At 31.9% G+C, this 21,471-nt stretch overlaps 1 pseudogene; it reads right to left on the reverse strand.

Annotated features, from left to right (window-relative positions):
* Positions 1–18,689: 18,689 nt before the first annotated feature.
* LOC113851966 overlaps positions 18,690–21,471 on the reverse strand; it is a 221,694-nt pseudogene continuing 218,912 nt past the window's right edge.

The following is a 21,471-nucleotide window of genomic DNA, read 5'->3' on the forward strand; positions in this document are numbered from 1 at the left end:
AGAGTGCAGTTTCCTCTAATATTCTCGTTGTACCGAGAAGGGGTGTCGCTGTAGCGAGAATATCGTGACCAGAAGGGTATTTGGGTTAAGGTTCGAGGAAATGTATTCTTCACTTTTCCTTTTCCTTCTCCCACGATTCTCTCGACCCCAAACCCTTTTCCACTGATTAAATTGCCTCCAAATCTATTCGTGAGTAAGATTAAAGGTTGGAATCGTGTTTGGGTTATTTGGAGGTAAGTTTTATGGGCTAGGGTTTCATTCCTTTGTCCCTTTCTTCGTTTTCTTAAATTCTCGTGGAAATTTTGTGTGAAATATGATACAATAGTTATTGGGGATGTGTGTGATGAAATGAATTTTGATTGACATGGGATTGTGATGGAATTATGGTGTGTTTAAGTGTAATGTGTGAATGGCATGTTGGTTATGTTTGAATATGTTGAAAAACTATGAATGGTTCAGCGATACACTGGGAATGTGGAAGATTGGAGTAGTAGAAATACCTTGGGGAAGAGAGGATGGTGGTGACACCAACAGTGAGCGTGGGTGCACCACAGGCCACACACTTTCCTCCAGACTTGGCCTCTGACTAACACCTTTGCTTGGAGGCTCAGTACCGCACACGTTATATCCGTGGATAGAGAGTTATCCAGCAACCATCTCTGGTGTGAACTAAGTAAGTCCCTGAGGTTGAGGGCATCAGGAATCTGTGATCACAGTGCCACAGTGAGCATGGCTAATGTGCAGTAAGCGCACGTGTGTGTGGATTATTTGATGGTGTAGTGAGCGCATCTGTGTGTGAATGAGAACGGAATGTTGAAATTATTGCTTTGTGCCTATTTGATGCACAATTGAGTTATGTTAATAAATGTGTGAAATGTGCAAGGTGAGTCTCTATGCTTGTGTGTGATAGCGTAGAGTACTCACCCTTACGTTTATTTTTCAGGTGACCAAGATGATCAGCATCAGACTCAGTGAACAGGAGGGATGAAACTGCTATAGGACTTAGGAAATTGATTTTTGAAATTTGATGTATTTAATTTGGTCTTGTAGCACTTATTTAATGCAAACTTGTAACCCTCCCTTGTTTTTGAAATACCTTAATGAACTATGAATTAGGAACTAATTAAATGTAATTTTATTTACTCCCATTTGTTGCAAAAATTTATTTATTTAGAAAATTTAAATTAAGGTGTTACAATGCATGTGTTTCAAATAGTGGAAATTAGAGGCTATTCAAGCCTATGGTTGAAATGCTTACTTTCATAATGTGCTTTGAGTGAAAATGTTACCCTATACACTTGAGAGAATGAGTGATACACATATCCTTGAGAGAATTTTTACCAATTGTGATCCATGATTTAATTAGATTGAAGTTCTTCTTTACTTTTATGTTTGGAACATATTCTTGACTATTTTTTTATTCTTTCATACTTTGATGAATTCATTTTCTTTCTTGCTCACATCACTTTCACTTTAGGATTCATTGAAAAATTTTGCTTTGTTTTGTTTTGTTTTGTTGTCTTTTCCTTTCTTTTGCTTGGGAGTGCAAAAGCTTAAATGTGGGGGTATTTGATAACTCATATTTTGTACTCGCATTTATAGTCTTATTTCATCTTCCAAAATATCTTTTCCTTCGTTATTTCTTTTAATTGCATGTTTTTGCATTTATTGCATTAAATTGGAATTTTTATAAATACTTATTTTCTTTACTTTATATTTCATATTTTTCTGTATTCTGACCTTTGTCTACTATTTCTGCCATAACATTTTTTGTAGATTTCCTTTTTGGCTGATTCTTTTTTCAACAGATTCCTGACTTCATGGGCTTTAATTTGGACATCTGGATCGTGCTTTTTAGAGTTTAGAGTTATTTTTTTTATTAATTTTTATTTTCAGACTTAAAACATACCTTTTATATTTAGGGTTTTTATTGTAATTACTCGCGTCACAGCCATGCCCATTTATTTCTGTCTCATTTAAGACCAGCATATATAAGGGTCAAAAGGTTGACTTTGAACCTCTCTCTTTTCATAATTTTCATTTTTGTAATACTTTTCCACTTTTGAGAGAAAACATTTTTCGTTACCGTTTACTTGCCTCTTTTTCGGATTCTGTTGTGATTTTCAAATTTTCTTTTCTCACACGGTTGAATCTTGAATCATCTTATCTTAAGTGTGGATTGCGAGACCAATTGATCGCTCTGAGTTTGTCTTTTCACTTTCTCACATTTCTTGATCAAGATTTGTGCATATATAATTCAATTGAGTTTGATTTGTATTCTTGAGTGTAAAATTGATCAATTGATTATTTTTCCATTTGAGATTTAGGAAAATTTAGTATAGTAATCCTTGTCATTCTTGGTTTTAATTTGTGTTCATTTTAATTGTTTTCATATGCGTTCATTTTAATCTGCGTTTGTTTTTCTCTTGATTCATTTTCGTTTTCTGAGTTTCAATTCATTTTCGTTTTTCTTTTCATTTTTGTTTTCTTTTTTTCTGGGTCTCAATTCGTTTTCTTTTTTTTTTTCTGGGTTTTGATTTACTGATTTAATTCAATTTCAATTCAATTGTTGATTTAATACATTCTCCAGTATTCTTGCAATTTAATTTTTGTTGCCAATTCATATTTCTAATTGTCATTGTTTCTTATTCACATTAATGCATTTCAATTCCAATTTACACTTCTGTTTAAATTCTTTAAACACTACAAAACCCCTAATCTAACCATTGTTGTATGTTTAAAACTAAAAACAGAATGAATTTGTGTCCTTGTGAGATGACCTAGGTTTGCTCTCTATATTGCAAAATTATTTGAGGAATCTAGTTTTGTTTGAAATTATTATGACATGGTTGTCACACCCCCAATCTCTCTCTCTCTCTCTCTAACTCTCCTAAGAAGTGAAAATGGAATGGAAAAGAAAAAATGGCAAAAGATCCCTGAATTTCTGATCTACACATGTATTTATATTTTTCCTACCCTTTTTGACGTTAACACTTTAAATGGTTAAAATGTACACGTAGAAGGTCTTCTGGAATCTTCCTGGGTTGAGGTGAGCACTTTAAACGCTTAAGGGCAACACTTGAAGTGATTCTATAAAACTTTATGCATTAAAACTTTGAACATTTGAAGTGTTAACGCGCAAGCTTCCTTCAGTCAGAACTCCCTGAAGTGAACACTTTGAAAGCTAAAAATGGTAACGCCTAGCTGTTTATAGTGGACATGTTAACTCTAAGCGTTTGAAGTGTTAACGTGCGTGCCTTTCTGGGGAATTAACCCTGCACGTGATAACTCTAAGCACTTGAAGTGTTAATGCACAACTTTCTCTTGTGATTTAAGCCTGCGCGTGATAACTCTGAGCACTTGAAGTATTAACGCGCAACCTTCTCTTGTGATCCTTGTATTTTTGCAGCTAGAGTGTTCACTTTGAACACTCAAAGTGCTAACGTACAAGGTCTTCTTGATTTTTCACATCTGAAGTGTTCACTTTGAACACTTAAGGTGTACACTTGCACTCCATTCTTGCTGAAAATACTCTAGAGTTGTCACTTTATGCGCCCAGAGTGATAGCTTTCAGACTACATCAATTGATTTTGCACTTTTTAAGTCCAATTCTTCCACCTTCTTCATTTAATTCTCAGCCTCATAAGCTTCAGTTCAGATTTTCTGCACAAATTCAATCTATTTAGCAAACTTATATCAAAATTGGGATCAAATCTAAAACACTAAACTATTTAAATGACTTTAAATATAAATGCATTTTTTTATGAGATTTTTAGTTTTATTGATCACTTAACTACTTATTAACTATTAAAAAGTAAGCTAAAATACAAGTAAAATGTGGATTTATCATGTGGCTAACAAAAGCAACAGATGATTGTTTTTGGATTGTATTGCATCATTATTTAGGGGATTTACTTTTATGCTTATTTTCTTTAGATTCATTCCTCATTGTTCTTATATCTTTTTTTATTTTAGCTAGCTTACCTTTGTAATTTTTCCACCTCCAGCCTCCCCTTTTTTAACCTATCAAAGTTCTCTAGATTTTTGTGTTTATGTGTAAATTCTAGTGAAGAAGTAGGCAAGGGCAAGCTTATGGTTGAGCATGCTTCATGTTGTACATTTGAGTGAGAAACTTTACCTTATACACTTGAGTGATTGAGAGTATGTCATGTGAGGATTCTATCTTTTATGGTTCACTTACTTGATTTGATAAGTTCATTTGTCAATTTGAAGTGTGACGATTGATTTCCATTGTAGCCATGTTGTTTGAACTTGGTTGGCTTTGTACATAGTTTAGTTTGTTTTTGTGATTTGCCCTAGAGGGCAAAGTCTTAAGTATGGGAGAATTTGATGTAACATATTTTAGGTTTACATTTATAGTTTTATTTTGATTTATAAACACTTTTCATATGATTAATTTTTAGAGTTTTTACCATTTTTTAGTTATTTGAATAAATTGGGCTTGTTACAAATAAATGCTTTAATTTCGTATTTTGGGTTATTTTGCCCTCTGACTACTCTTTTGGCCATAACTTTTTCTACAGATATCATTTTTGACTGATTCCAGTTGCATTAGATTCTACACATTCAGGGCTATAACTCTAGTCTCAGATTTGTGTATAGTGATCATGATTAACTATTTTGTGGTTATAATTCAATTTAGGATTCAATTGATATTGTAATTTGACAATTAATTCGATTTAGGTTAAATGATAATTTGATTTAATCTGTGATCTAGTTCAATTAGGTTATTCGATTGATTAATCATTCAATTAGGTAATCGTTCAAACTCAAATTAAAATCCTTAGATACTTGATAATCGTAATTACGTGCATTTGAAGTTTTGTGGATTGATATTTCTTACCCTATTTTTATTCAATTTAATTTCGTTCGTAGTTCTAATTGCATTAATACGAAGTTTTCAAATCCCCAACCTTTATTTGACTTATTAAAAAAACCTAAAATTGAATTTAATGGAAAATGTATCTCTGTGAATTGTCCTAGGTTGAGCTCTATAGTGCAAATTTCTTGCAGGAACTTAGTTGTTTTGATAGCGAGTCAACATCATCTATCAAAAGGCAATTGGTGTCTGATGAATCCACATTTTGTCAATATTTTACTTATCTTTTTTCATAGATTTTTAATGAAAAAGTGAAGTTAGAAAATGAAAATACCATAAAAATTGCAATTACACCATTTATTCCAACTTTCTTGTTTTTGGTTCAATTTACATCAATTTTGTAATTATCTTTTGCAATTTTGCTCACTAGAATAATTGTGCAAGAAATTTTGGATAAAATTCATGGAATTTAAGCTCTTGAGAGAAAATTGGGTGAAAACTTACTTCCAGCACCCAAAGTGATCACTCTAGCAAGCTTTTCCAAAATTCAAGTAAAAGTAATTACTCCCAACACTAAAAGTAATCACTTCAGAGCCAATTCAGAGAAATGAAGCTGTGCGTGTTTACTTTCACTAGTCATAGTAGTTACGTGCGCTGTGCGTAATCACTTTCACTTGTGAAAGTGAACACTATAGAGAAGAAAAAGTTCATGGAGCTGCGCGTAAACACTTTCAATAGCCAAAGTGATCACTCCAGGAAGTGATACCCTTACTATAAATAGATTTTCACTTTTAGGATAGGGACCTATTTGCCATTTCTTGTAATTTTTCATTTCCCCACTTTTATAGGATTAGGGTAGGAGTTCTGGGTGGTTGCCTAAGAACTCCATTTTAGGGTTTCCATTTCTTTTTCCTTTCTCACTCTATTTTTCTGGGTTTTCTATACATTAAATGCTTGTAATGTTGAACCTAACCTTGATCGAAGGCTAAGTTTTGAGGGTTAATAGTTGGTGTAGTTCATAATGGATTCTTGAAGTTTGGGTTTAATTATTGATACACATTTCCCTTTGTATGAATTTTATTTTCCCTAATCTCTTGAAAACTAGGTTCGAAATTGAATGGGGATTGTTTGCTTAATTCAATCCAAGTTTCTTTCTTAATAAGGGTTTCATAGTTCAGTTTGCTTAATTCCAAGAACCAAGGGTTAGAGTTCATGTAATTTGCTTAATCTTGCATGAAAATTTAAGAGTAATTGACACTTGTTCCAATTAATTCAAATCTATGAGGAAACCAGTATCTAAGTCTTGAGTAGCTAATGATGGAACCTATTGTGGTTGAACTAAGGGTTAATTGATTTTGTTGATTGATTTTTTTAACAAAAATTTTCATTTCAATAATTCCCAACACATAGTTTCATCAAAGTATTTCAAAATAAGAATAGATTACAAGTTTATATCAAATGACTACTACAGGACTGATTCAAATACATCGTAATTTCAAATTGAATATTCCAAGTCCTATAGCAGTATTATCCATCCCTTCACTGAACCCGGTGTTGATCGTCTTGGTCATCTGAAAAATAAATGTAAAGGTGAGTACTCTACACTATCACATACAAGAACATACTCACCTTGCACATTCCACACATTTCTAACATAATCCAAACCAAGTATCAACAAACACAATAATACTTTTCTATTTCAACTCACAAATACGGGCGCACACTGCACCAACAAATAATCCACACACACATGCGCTCATTGCACGTAGCCACGCTCACTGTGGCACTGTAATCACAAATTTCTGATGCCCTCAACCTCAGGGACTTATTCAGTTTTACATCATGGATGGTCATCGGAAAGCTCTCACTTCACAGATACAACGTGTGCCGTATTGAGCCTCCTGAGCAAAGGTGTTAGCCAGAGACCGAGTCAGGAGGAGAGTGTGTGGCTTATGGTGCACCCATGCTCACTATTAGTGTCACAACCACCCTCTCTTCCCTAAGGTATTTCTATCACCCCCATCTTCAACACCCCTAGTATATCGCTGAACCATTCATAGTTTCTAACATTTCAACACAATCACACTCAGCATGCCATTCACACACATTCTCACCCATTTCATAATATCCAATATAAACTAATGGTATGTCTAAGCATTTCAATCACATTCTCAATTACATCATAATATTCAATTTCACACATGGCACGTATGCCCTCATTCAATCACATTACACTTAAGCACATAAATTCCACCACCATCTCATAGTAAACAAAGTCATTTCATCACACACATTTCTCAATATCAATTACATTATATCATGCACCAAATTTCCATCGAAGTTCAATCACAATTGAACCATTCTCATCAAATACACATCATCCTACGTTTTATCCTAATCACGTTGCAATACCTAGCACAATAAACAAATTTTAAGTACAACGAGATAGGGTAGAGTCCCTCATTACCTCAAATAAAAGACCTAACATGAAATCTACGATGGAAGTGTTCCCCACACGGATTTTTGTCCTAAATATAGGGAAAACCCTATAAGAAATCGAAAAGAACCAAGAAAACAGAGAATAGGGATCAAAACCGAAACCCTAGCCATTAATACTCACCTCCAAACACTCCAAACGCGATTCCAATATTCAATCTCATTTTCAAACAGCTTTGGAGGCAATTTAAAAGATGAAATAGGATTTTGAGTCGAGAGAATCAAAGAGAGTTTGAAGAGAGGAATGGGAAATGAATTTTCCAAATCCTAAATCCCTCAAATACCTCCTAAGTCATGACATTCTTGCTACAATGAGCTATCTCACGCTGCAGCGCGGGAACCTGGCTGTAATGACACTCCCTCTCGCTACAGCAAAAATCTCAGAGGAAATTGCACTTTGGTTTCTGCAGAATCTCGCTACAGCGAGATTGCAACCCAGAAATGCACCTGTCTCTGTTATCTTCTCGCTATAGCGAGAATACAATAGAATCACCCCTTTCTCCCAGGACTTTTTCACTATAGCGAGAACACCCCTGCAACACATACTTAGCCTATATTTTCAATCTAACCACAAGTCCACATTCATCTTTCAATCATATTACACAAATGTACACATATCTATACATACTTACACACATATTCACACCACCATTCAATACTCATCATCATCATATTCACATCCAACTCATCACACAATCAAATGCACATTCAAACATCAATTCACACATATATATTAATAATCAAGCAATATTACAAAATTTGGGGCATTACATAAGGACTTTAAACCACAACTAAACACCCCGTATTTTCTGAATATAATGCACACTACATGTTTGATATTTCGTCACTCGTCTAATGATTCATAAGAGACAACCTAGATTAGTTTAGCCTAGTACACATTTAATTCATTTATATTTTAATAAAGACTAGTGACAACCTTTTCATCAGTGTCTCAGGTGAAATTTTGTAAGTATTTAAATTGTACTAATATTTTTGTAGAAAAATAGACATACATAGTGGAATATTCTCACCAATTTCATAATTTTTAGATTTAAAATAAGTTAAATATGAATTATCAACATCTCTAATTTCGTATTCAATTTATAAAATACATTATTACAAAATAAAAAAAATAAAATGAATTTTTCTAAAAACAAGTAGTATGAAAATGTGATGAAATTAAAACTTTCTTGTAAGTAAATAAATTTTTTCATGAAAATTTACAAAAGCATTAGAAATAACAAATGATAAATTGTACCTTAATAATTAATTTACACTAAAGTTGTAATATTCTTGTTCTTTTTATTCATAAATTTTAATAAAACTTAATTAAAACAGGTAACACTTTAGATGAATTAGGAAATATTCATGTTGATTTAAATCTTAAAATAAGAGAAGTTATCAAGATCTTAAGATTTTGTAGATAAATCTCATTCATAACATAGAAATATATTTTTTCAATTTAAATTTAACATTAAAAATAAGATTGAGGGAATTAACTGCTAAATAATACAAATATAATTTAAATCATTATTTCCAGTAAACTTTATCAAATCGTTTAAGTGTCTAAATTTGACATCAAATTGTTTACATACCAAAATAAATTTCTAACTAAGACTTAATTAAAATTATTACAACCTTGATACAACTTCAATTCTAACAGAGCAGATTCTTCTTTACAACACCATTGAGAATATAATCATAGAACGGACCATCCTTCATTTCAAGTCCTGAAAATGATTGTAAGGGTGAGTATTTACCACCTCACTAAATCATTGGGTTTTCATGGTAAAAATATTCCTCTTTAGCACTGAGATCTTAATAAACATTAGGGTTATACTATTCAAAGCAAGAAAATTGAAGTTTTATAAGCCAAAACACAAAATAAGAGTTAGGGCTTGGGATCAATTCCCCTTACCTGGAAATGAGTCTCTCACAACCAAAGGGATGATAGCTGGTGTTTCTAAGACCAAAATCTCCTCAAGATTCAGAGAGAAATTCAACGTATCGAAGGAGATGTTGTCCAAAGACTAAGTTTCTTCTATATGTTACGAAGTAGAGTACATTTACGAAAAGAGAAAACAAAGAAATATAAGTGAGATTGAAAGATTGAACTCCAAGGAACTTACTTGATATCAAGAGTAAAGGATGTTAGAGCTCAGATTTGGAAGAGATTTAGGATTCAAGGGGGTTTTCTCTGAGGAAAGGAAGTGAGTGACAGAGAAAGAAGTGTGAGAAAGGTTTCTTGGCTTTGAATAAAGTTTTAGATTGAAAATTCCTTAAATACCCTTCAAAACTCGTAAATTCTCACTTGAGCAATGCCATTCTCACTTGAGGAAGAAAATAAGACAAAAATTGCTACTTTTCTGCTAATATTTTTGTTCGAGCAAGGGTATTTTTGCTAGAGCAAAAACACAGCAGAGAGCTACTCATTTCTGTCGTGAATTTTCACTCCAACTGTCACGACTCCTTTTTGTAAGGAACCGAGAACATTATTTCTACACCACTTACTTATTTGAGATAAATAAATAACGAAGAATATAAGTATAAAACTCACTTTTTATTCAAAATAAACAGAATTCTTTATGGCAAATATCTAACAAAATAACATAATAGTACATTTAGTTCATAATACTCAAAATACAAAAAATTTTACTACATCACTCCCTCTATATAAGGTCTCAAAATATAAGAAAAAAAGACTTTCATACAAAATTACCCGACTCCGACTTCTAACATTTCTCCATTGGCCCCTCAGCCTGTGAAGTAGATGCAACACCTGCTACATTTGCTCATGTACCACCATACGATCATCGCAGTACACATGCACACAATAGCATAGACAGAAATGCAAAGGTGAACTTACAAAAATAAAATAAAATTATATATATACATAGAGCAAAATATTAGTCACAGCAACAGCCTCATGCACTCCTAACCCATCTAATGCATAACATGAAAACGGTTTTCAACTGGTTTCACAGCTTAAGTAATCTAGAAGGAATCGAGCCGGTCCAAGAGTGACCCATTCTGGTATCTGGATCCATACAGCACAACTCAACATGCTCTATTGTTACATGTCTACCCACCTAAACGTGTAACTCGGTTCTATAATAATGCAAGACATATATCTCAGCATGATGCAGCACGGTTAAAATCATTTCAATAGCTCAGCTAAGACAAGTTTATAATAAATCAGTCAAATCTTAGTATTATTAAATTAGTTATCAGCAGTTACAGCATATAAAAACAACTTTCAAGTATTAAATCCTATATCTCAGCTTTTATCAAAGAAATCTAACAAAACCAACTCAAATCTTTCTTTAATAGCATATCAAACCGTTCAAAACATAGTTCATAGGCTAAAGTGAGCTCCCCTTACCTTAAAACGGTGATTCACACTAGATCTACAGAATATTACTTGTTTTAATGCAAGATTCGCCAAGATTTGGCTTTAGAACGGAGTCTCTCCTAAGAACACCATGAACTTCTATAAGAAAGAGAAGAAGAGAAACAAACGGTGAGTCTAACTTCAAACTTAGAGAAACTCACTTTAAATCGCTTAGAACGGGCGCAGAATCCTAGATCTAGAGAGAAAATTTAAGTTTAGGAAGGTTTAGTATGAGAGAAAATAGTGATATATGGCCTTGGAACCTTTGAGAAGTGTGAAGAAGTGAAAATTTTGTGCAAAGACCCCCATTTATAGGGAAAAAAATTGGTATTGTTCACGCCGGAGGTATTATTCACAACGCTTTACTGTTCATGCCAGAGTTAGTATTCACGCTGCCATTGTTCACGCGTTTCGCATTGTTCACCGACATTGTTCATGCGTTTTGCACTGTTCACTTTTTTTAAAAAAATAATTTCAATCTCCATATAAATCTATTTCAATACCAAACAATCCTTCAATTTAACATTTGACAAGTACAAAGTATTATAGATTACTCAATAATAAATTACAGGCCTGACACCAACGATAGATTTCTCACTTGAACGAGAGCACAAACTCTTCCATTTTGAAAATAAGAAAAATACAAATGAAAATTAGCATGTTACAAATTTTCTAACAAGTTGTTATGTAAAAAGTGATTTTCTGTGACCTACAAAGAAGATTTGTTCTTTGTAGATTAATATGTGAGTCCTATGTTTGAATTTTTAAAAATAGGTAGGTAGAGGAGAACAACCTTAATGATTTCATAACATTTGAATTTAAAAATGAATAAGTTATGATTTTTCTAAGAATATGATATTGAAATATAATACTGTGACCTGCAGACAGAAATATGACTTGCACACACACAGAAGTTATTGCAAAGCTCTTAATTTTTTCTCAATATTATTTAAATATTAAAGCAGTTAAAGGAAACATAAAACACATAAATAGATAATGAGTTAAATTTCTCCTCTCCACTTGATCCCTTTCTCAATCATCCAATCCAATCCACATGTATGTTTAGCTGCCTTTTTGTTTAATATTTAATATTTTTCTTTTAATTTTAGGTTTATTAGTTATTAAGATCTAATATTAAATATTTGTTATTTTTCTTCTAGTCATATAAACAAAAGAAGAGTTAGGAGTGTAGATATATATCATCACAACCACTATTACAGATTTAATATTTTTTTATAATTTAAATATTATAAATATTTAAAAATGATAATTCAATATTTAAAGAGGAGATTAACGGTATTCAAAAATGCTAGACTAATTTTATTTTAGATATTATTAATTATTCAAAGTCTGTGTGGACTAATTCATTTATTTTATTTTATATAAATTTATTTGTTTATATAAAATATTTTTTATTCTAATTACAATGTGTCACAACCAAGCAGTCGCAAACGTACGGTGAAAAATGCTTTCAAAAATATTAGAGGAGTCTTCACCAAAGTTTATTTTAAGAAAATCTTGGAAAAATTTTTTAAAATATTATGATCTTTGAAACCAAAAATGAGTTCGCGAGTCATTTACGTGTGGGGAAGGTATTAGTACCCCACAATGTCCGTTTAAAACGGTTACCAAAAATTAATTGTGTAAATTTATTTAAAAATTATTTATTTAATCCCTAAACATTAATTATTTTTATTTTAGAAGAAGAAATATTATTTATTGAGATATTATTTGGGTTATTTTGAAAATTATTTTGACTTGACTAGTTCAGTTTCTGCTCCTACGTATCTCCGGGTGCAATGGAGAACTCAAAGTCACGTAGTTCTATCTAAAAATTATAAAATTAGTTGATTAAAATTAAGTTTAGTAAAAGAAGCTTTTTTGAATTTAAAATTATTTTGTAAAATTATAATGTTTAGAATACAAGATAACGCGGTTATACATGTATCTACGAGGAACAATATAGAAAGTGAAGGAAGATCACACAATTATACTGCAAATTGTTAAAAAATATTTTATTCGTAAATGAAGTATTTGAATTATAATTTTGATTATGATTAATGTTGAAGGAGAATTTAAGATAGAGTAAGCTATACATTAATATCTTACAATTTTTTGACAATCAAAAGTAATGTAAATCACACAACGGTATTGCAAAAATTTGTATAATAAAATAAAAAATGGAGAAATAATTGATTATTTAATTTGTCAAAATTAGAAATACAATTGAAGAAATTTTAAAATATGAAATTAATTTCATTTTAATAAAAAAAAATTTTATTTGAATTGATTAAAGAAGATACTCATTTAATAAAAATATTAAAAATTTCATTTGATAGATTTGTATTATATAAAACCTAAGGGAAATGTATTCACAATATAAGATAAAGTAATCATAAATATAAAATTAAATCGCATTAATATTCTATAAATATATAATAAATAAAATAAAAGATAACAATTCTAAAAAGTAGAAAAAGTCAACATAAAAATTAAGATATAAATAATGAAATATAAAAAAGGGAAATGATTTATTGTTAATGTTAAAATGAGATAAACAAAACAACTCAAATATAATATTGTAAAGTAAATGGTATCAAGAGATGCTAAATAAAAAAAATTAAATAAAATTATTTAAACTAGGCTAACATAAAAAAACAAAAATAAATAATAAGAACTCATTCATTAAATAAATTAATATTTATCATAATAATAAATAATAATGATGATGAATAAATAAATAAAACTGAAATAAGAAATTGTATGTTGAACTAAATAATAAAAAAAGTAAAAATTAAAATTAAAAAAATTGGACCAAAAAATTAATAAAAAATAAAAAAAGGGTTAAATGGTCTCAAATTTAAAAATTTCAGATTTGAGAAGGAAAGACTTTAAGGTTAGGAGTGTGCCTTTCTCCAAGAAAAAAAAAAAGTTATGAAAAGGTGGAGGTGAGGTTAATGGAGGCCATGGTTTTGAGTGGTGAAAGTTAGTGTGAGGAAAAGGAAGAGGAATGAGAAGAGGTAGGGAAAAAGTTTTTTTTATGGTGAGTTTTGTTTTTGTGGATGATGATAGATGGAGAAATGGGTGGAGAGGTGGTGAGACATGGATGTTTGAAGTGGTGGTTTGAAACTTTTTTGCCATTTGGGATTGATTTGATATATTGATATAGAAAATGTTTATTCAAAATATAAATATGTATGAAGAAGAAAAATGTATAAAATGCATGATAAAGCTATCAGAGAAACCATGATTTGTGATGGTTTGTGGTTAACAAATAATAACAAGAATTATGAGAGAACATTAAGCTTTGACTAAAAACCAAGGTTTCTAGGCAGATAATGGGTTTAGCCAAAAATAAAAGTTGCACGTGAAGTAAATCAGGTTCTAAACTTTTGACAATAAAGTAAAAGGAACCAGTCAGGTTCTGGGGTTTGACAAAGAAGTGAAACATGCTAGTCAGGTGCTGAGTTTTTGAGAGAAAAGTGAAATGTGTCATTTAGGTTCTAGGCTTTGACAGAAAAGTAAAATGTGTCAGTTAGGTTCTGGGACTTTAACAGAAAAGTGAAATGTGCTAGACAGGTTCTGAGCTTTGACAGAAGAGTGAAATGTGTCAGGCAGGTTCTAGGCTTTGACAGAAAAGTAAAATGTGTCAGTCGGGTTCTGGGCTTTGACAGAAAAGTGAAAAATGCTAGTCAGGTTCTTAGCTTTGACAGAAAAGTAAAATATGTCAGTCAAGTTCTGGGCTTTGATAGAAAGGTAAAATGTGCTAGTCAGGTTTTGGACTTTGACAAAAAAGTAAAATGTGTCAGTCAGATTCTGGGCTTTGACAAAAAAGGTAAAATGTGTTAGTGAGGTTCTGGGTTTTGAGAGGAAAAGTGAAATGTGATAGTCAAGTTATGGGCTTTGACAAAAATGTAAAAAGACTTGGACAAGAAAGGTAAAGAAAGTCGATCAAGTTCTAGATTGCAAAAGAAAATAAAAGGACAGTCAGACTCTGGACCTTAACAGTAAAAGTAAGATAGAAAAATAAAGAGATCAATCATCTTCTGAATTTTGTTGAAAGATAAAGTACCAAGTCAAATCCTGGACTTGGATTGAACATAAAGGTTGTGAGGCAGATAATGAATTTAATTAAACTTCAAAAGGTGGCAATGGATAAAAATAAATACATGTTAATGTAATTATGTGATTGCACAAACTGGATGAATGTTAACACTTGGAATGAAGTTATTGCATGATGAAGTCAAATGATGTGATGAGACATTAAATCAAAACAAACTTTTTTTTTTTGGGATTCTAATTTTCCAACCTTATCAGAACATGCACCTCAAGGTTCATGAACGAGTAAGCTCTTTGGTCAGGATCAATTTTTTCATGAAATCTGAGTTAGGTAAGACATCAATCAAATTGGGCTACCATTTTTTTAAATTGTCATAAGGAGTCGACTTCTTCTATCACACTGAACTTATCAGAAAATTCATCAAACTTACTGTGTGGATTTTAGAGCCTATTCTTGTAATTGTATTTTCTTATTACTCTTTCAACAATTAACATGCTTCCTTTCAATATATAATTACTGAAATGACAATTGAAGTTTTGGTTAACATTGTTGAAAAGTTTGAGTAAATGATATGGTTAATTTACAAATAATAAGATATGGTTAATTTACAAGGAAGACTTATGGAATGAGTAATGGAAAAAACAACGACATAAGTAATGGAAGAAACAAATACATAAAAAAAAAAGAATTAGGATGACTAAAAAAAGAGTGAAGTATTGTGCTACTTAAGTGACACCTTTCTGATGAACAGTGCTAGTCTTTCATGTAAATTGACCACCCATTAACAAAACTTTCAAAAATAATTGGCCCAGTTGATGAATCCAAACTTTATAGATATTTTGTTTGGTTTTTATAAAGTTTTAATAGAAAAATTAGATTTAGAGGTTGTAAATAACATTAAAATCTTATTTAGGTAGAAAACAATAGCTTTCTTAATCTTTGTCTTATTTCCATTAATTTTTGTGAATATATTTTGCAATTTTGATCATTTGAATAATTGTGCAGGAAATTCTAGACAAATTTCATGAATTCCTGGCTCTTTGGAAAAATATGAACTGAGAGTATCTACTATCAGATACCAGAGTAATCACTCCAGGGAGCTGGTTACAAGGGATAGACCAGAGTAATCACTCTCAGAAATGGGAGTAATCACTCCAGAGACGCCCAAAAGGAAGTGCCCTGCGCGTGTTTACTCTCAGAAATGAGAGTAATCACTCCAGAAAGGGAAAAAGCTAAAGTTGTTGCGCGTGTTTACTCTCAGAAATGAGAGTAATCACTCCAGAAAGGGAAAAAGCTAAAGTTGTTGCGCGTAAACACTCTTGTTTACAGAGTGATCACTATGGGGCCATGTCAGACTTAGTATATATAGACTTTTAGAAATTAGGGTACGGAGATGATTCATTTTCCTTAGATTCTTTTGCCACTTTTGGAGCATTTTGCAGAGCTTAGGATTCTTGGGTGACAGCCAGGGATCCATTATAGGTTTTAATTTTCAATTTTCCTTTTGATTCTCCTTGATTTTACATTAATGTTATTTATGTTTCTACATTTTCTTCTTTCATTTGTGAAGCCCATCCATATGGAGGGCTAAATTCTCTTGTAATTCTTAGTCAACTCATTTGGTTCTTGAATTCTTGGGTTTAATGGCAATATTACTCTTTCTTTCCTTGGATTTATTAACTCCAATCTCTGAATGAAATGAAATTTACATGAGGGGAACATTGCGTAATGAACCCTAAATTACCCAAACAAAATTCTAATCTAAAATTGCTTAATTTTGATTAATCTTTGAGATTGCTTAATCTTAGGGATAGAGGTTGGAGCCAATTAAAATGCTTAATTTTAATTGGGATGCTAAAGTTAATTTTCGCTTGTTAGATTAACTTAATTCAAGGGAAAAATAGAGGATTATTGAATTATTTGAAAGAATAGGGATAGAACTCATTGATTGACTAGGGATTACTCTTTTTAATTGATTGAATTTCATTAGTTTACATTCTGCTCTTGATTAAAATCTGAAAATTGACAAACCTTCCCTCAATTTACTTGCTTTAAAATATATGTTTACACTTGTTCGATGTATGTTCCCAACCAAAAGTTCCTTGGAGATAACCTAGGACAACACCCTAGTATTGCATTTATATCTTGCATATTTGATGAGGATTAACGACAATCTTTGTGCATAACGAGTAGCGAAAATTCGTTCCATCACCAGTTTGATGTTTTGGACTCAGATTTCACTCGATTCAACTTCAACAACTTAAAATTGCCCCAGTTCAGAATTTTACCATGACACATTGCTCCGGTCTGTGCCGATTGCTGGATTTGACTTCATCATCATAAAATTTGCCCCAAATTAATGCTTCACTTCATCATATTGCCCCAGTGTGAAGGATTTTCTTACAACTTTTTTTTGTTTTTTTGCCCACATCTCTTCTAAATTTCCTCGTTTTAGGTTTTCAATATAATATAGAATTTTAGTTGACCCTAATTTTTTCCTGAGTTTCTCTTTCAAGTTTTCAACTCACCAGGTCGCTCTAACTTTTGCCTAGGTCGCCCTCTCGGGTTTTCAACCTAGCAAGCCACTTTCTTTAATTTCTTTTTTTCTTTTTATATATATATTTTTTATTTTTGTTTTAAGCATAATATTTTTTAATAGCATCAGAATTGATAGGGCTTGGTAGACCTTTTTCATCCATTTTTGTGAGGATCAAAGCTCCTTGTAAGAAAACCTTCCATCAATTGATTTTTGTTAACAACTTGAAGATTGACTTATAAATGGCAATTAATTGGCATATGAATAAGAAAATATAATTCAATCTTTCCCAAAAATTTATGGACATTTTTTCAGTGCGAGGGTGTAACATCCCAATGGTTGCCATTACCTTGACAAGATTAATCTCCATTCTATTTTGACTAACTATAAACCCCAATAATTTGGTTGATTTACCACCAAAGGTACATTTAGCTTGGTTTAACCGCAATTTGAAATTCCTCAACTACTTAAACAACTTGTGTAACCTCTTCCATAATCTTCAATAGCATCTCAGGTTTCATTATCCTATATTTTGCTTAACTGAGAAACATTTTGTCTTCAGTGGTAATCCATATTCAACCATGCTAACACTCAAACCTAACATATCTTGATATGACCATACAAAAAGGCATCACCATAATCATGCAAGAGCTTAATCAACTTGTCACACTCTTGTTCTTTCATGAGGGTACATATTTTGACTTCTCTCTTATCATTTTCAATCCCCAAATCAAACATCTCTGTTTGTTCTTCATGGAGTTGGATTTCTTTTGCATCTTGCTCGATTAATCTTAGAAATTCTTAGAATAAATCACAACCATTATCATCATCTTTGGCAGTTTGATTAATGGGACAATCACAATTACTGGATGAAATACTAGCACTGTTACTTTCAAGTATGTCACTTTTGAATATGCGTTATATGAGAGTGGAGATAGAAAAGACAAAATAAACGACAAGATTCAAATAATAAGGAAGGATGACTCAATAGATAACTGAGAATTCAAAATGCATTTCTTTAAAAATATAATTTAAAAGGAAACATGTGTCCCAACTTACAAGATCCACTGATATTTCAAATTACAAAAGAAATCTTACATCAGTCTTTTCAAAAAGTAAGAATATTCTAAAGCTTTAGGACAAAGGGATAGGATTGGCTTCACATGATTACTAAGAATAGGTATTAAAAATCACAGGAAACTTGATGATCTCTCAATTCCCAGTTTCTGTGTTCAACGGACAAAGTTGGTATCTGCAACTTTTCTTACTAAAATTTGGGATGATCCTTTTTCAATGGCATTTATTGATGGTCCTCCATGCCCTAGGAGAGGATTACTCCTAATGTTAGAATTATCCTCCTTGAAGTTCAGCCATTTGGCACTTTGAACTTTAGTGCTCTACAATTCTCCGTCGAATGACCAATACTACCAGCATAGTACTCACATTTTGCATTTGGATCATACCCTCTTGGATAAGGTGGTTCAACAGGTTTCATTGGACATGGTACAACAAGTGAACTTTGAAACAAGCAAGGTAACAACTCTGTGTATGACATGGGGATTGGGTCAAAATCAACTTGCTTCATTTCTTGATTGTTTTGGGGTCTAATATGGTTGGCATTTGAGTTTTTGCTTAAATCTTGGAGTGGTCTGATAGGTGGTGTTATGAGAGAAGTAGTTGTAGTGGATTGGTAGGATCGTGGTTGATAAGATAGAGAGTTGAGGTTTTGTGAAATGACAGTGACATATGGATAAGAAATTTGAGGGGTAGGTAATACATGTTGGAAATGATATGGTGTCTGGTGAGGTTTTATGAAAGAAACTTCTCTCTGGTGGAAAGTCACAGCATTAGTTTCTCCTTTCTTCCTTCCTAGACCATTTGTGAATTTATTAAAGGATCCGACATAATTGTGGAATATTTTACCACTCTTTATTCCTCTTTCCACTCTTTCCCCGATAATCACAATATCAGAGAAGTTTGACAAAACACTTCCAATCATCCTATCATAGAATGGTGATTGGAGGGTATCAATAAACATTGCTACCATTTCCTTTTCGGACAAAGGGGACTCCACTTGAGCTACAACTTCTCTCCATCTCTGGGTGTACTCTTTAAAAGTCTCATCCTCCTTCTTTAACATGTTTTGCAATTGTAACCTATCGGGAGCCATATCAATATTGTACTTGTATTGTTTCAGGAAAGCATCAACCAAGTCTTTCCAACTACGAATACGAGTACACTCAAGATGCATATACCAACTCAAAGCTCCCCCAATCAAACTATCTTGGAAAAAGTGAATTAGCAGTTTATCATCATGGGCATGTGATGTCATCTTCCTACAGTACATGATCAGATGACTCTTTGGGCATGTCGTTCCTCTGTACTTATCAAAATCAGACACTTTGAATTTTGGAGAAACTATCACATCTGGGAACAAGCAAAGATCCGCAACTTCCCCAATGCATAGCTGCTCCCTTCGATAGCTCTCAATCTTTCTTCCAATATTTGCAATTTTTCTCTAGATTAGAAGTACTCCTTTAAGTAATTGGGCTGAGGTTCTTCTAAGGTCTTATGGGAATGGAATGGTGATATGGCTGGGTTTCCATCAAGGCTAGGATTAGTGATTTGTGGTTGGTGATGGATTGGTGGGTTTAAGGTAGGCATAGTGTGGGGTATATGAGCTTATTGAGGATGGGTATTTTGATGATAAGCATATGACGAGATAGATGCTTGGGTTGGTTGGATTTCTGGACCTGAAAGTTTTGTAGGGTTAGGTTGATTTGGTGGCTGGCTAGTGTTTGGTGGGTTCTCAGCTATCGATGGTGTATAACCTTGGGGAAGGCCATATGGGGGAAATTGGACATCTTGTTGATTGAAAGCTTGTTGTGGAGGCCTTTCTACATGCAAGATCAAAGGCACCATTGTTTCATGAGGAGGAAAACTTTGAGACGGTCCTTGTGTAGGGGTAAAACCTGGTGGATAGGTAGGAGTGGGTTGTGCTGGAGGTGCTTGAGTAGGGGTCCTCTCTGTGGTTCTTCTCTCTAAAGACTTCAGTGCCTCTAGGATCTGTGTCATCTAACTCATCCATGATCCTTGTTTGAGTGCGAGTTCTATAAGGATGCTTTAGAAAATGTTTTCCCGTTATTTTTGTTTAAATTTTTCTGTGAGTGATGCAATAATAAAAAAAATGATGCAGTCAAAAAGAAGTTAACACAATGAAGAACATGTTTAAAGAGAAAATTGAAAACTTGAAGAATTATCACAGTTGTTGAACATCTTTTGGTTTGAAACTTTTTTGCCATTTGGGATTGATTTGATATAGAAAATATTTATTCAAAATATAAATATGTATGAAGAAGAAAAATGTATAAAATGCATGATAAAACTTACTAGATGTTCTTGAAAAAAAAAATGTTGCTTGCCTTTTTGTTCTTCTTCCTTTCCACTAACCTTCCTTTCTCTATATTTTTCTCTTTTTCTCTCAAAGTTTAAGAATGCTTACTCTCAAAATTTTTAGCCTCCTTTGATGCCTCCTTTACTCTATGCTTCTTTTTTCCTTTTATTGCTAGGGTTTTTACAAAAGGCAAAAAATTCTGAATTTTTCCTTTTTTATGTATAAAGTAGCATTGGTTCAAGAGTTTAATTATTTGTTATATTCTATTTTCTTTTTAAAAATTAATTCTAAATTTTTTCTATTTTATTAAGACAAATTTTTGTTTTTTCTTTAAAACTCTTTGATTCCATTCTCCTTTTGTAATATTAAAATTCAGATTTTATTTTAAAATCAAAATTTTTAAATCAAAATTTTATTATTCACAATATGTATATTTGGAACTGTGTTTGAATTATATTTGCATTTCAAGTTTTATGATATAATGTTAAATGAAAATTATATTAAAAAATAAAGTTATAACTAAAATAAGTGTAAAATTTAGATTTTTTTTACTTCAGTTACGATATAACATATATAGAAAATCTATTATTTAATTTTTTTATATTAGTTGTTATTATAATCAATATAAAATATAACGATTTACTACATCGACTAAATTTACATTGCCTTTCTAAGCAACATAAAAAGTTATATTTAATCGACATAAAATATTATCTTTTACTAATAAAAAAAAAGGATTAGCATCAAAATAAAA

Source organism: Abrus precatorius, unplaced genomic scaffold (assembly GCF_003935025.1).
Source record: "Abrus precatorius isolate BTA unplaced genomic scaffold, Abrus_2018 Scaffold10, whole genome shotgun sequence".
Lineage (NCBI taxonomy): Eukaryota > Viridiplantae > Streptophyta > Magnoliopsida > Fabales > Fabaceae > Abrus > Abrus precatorius.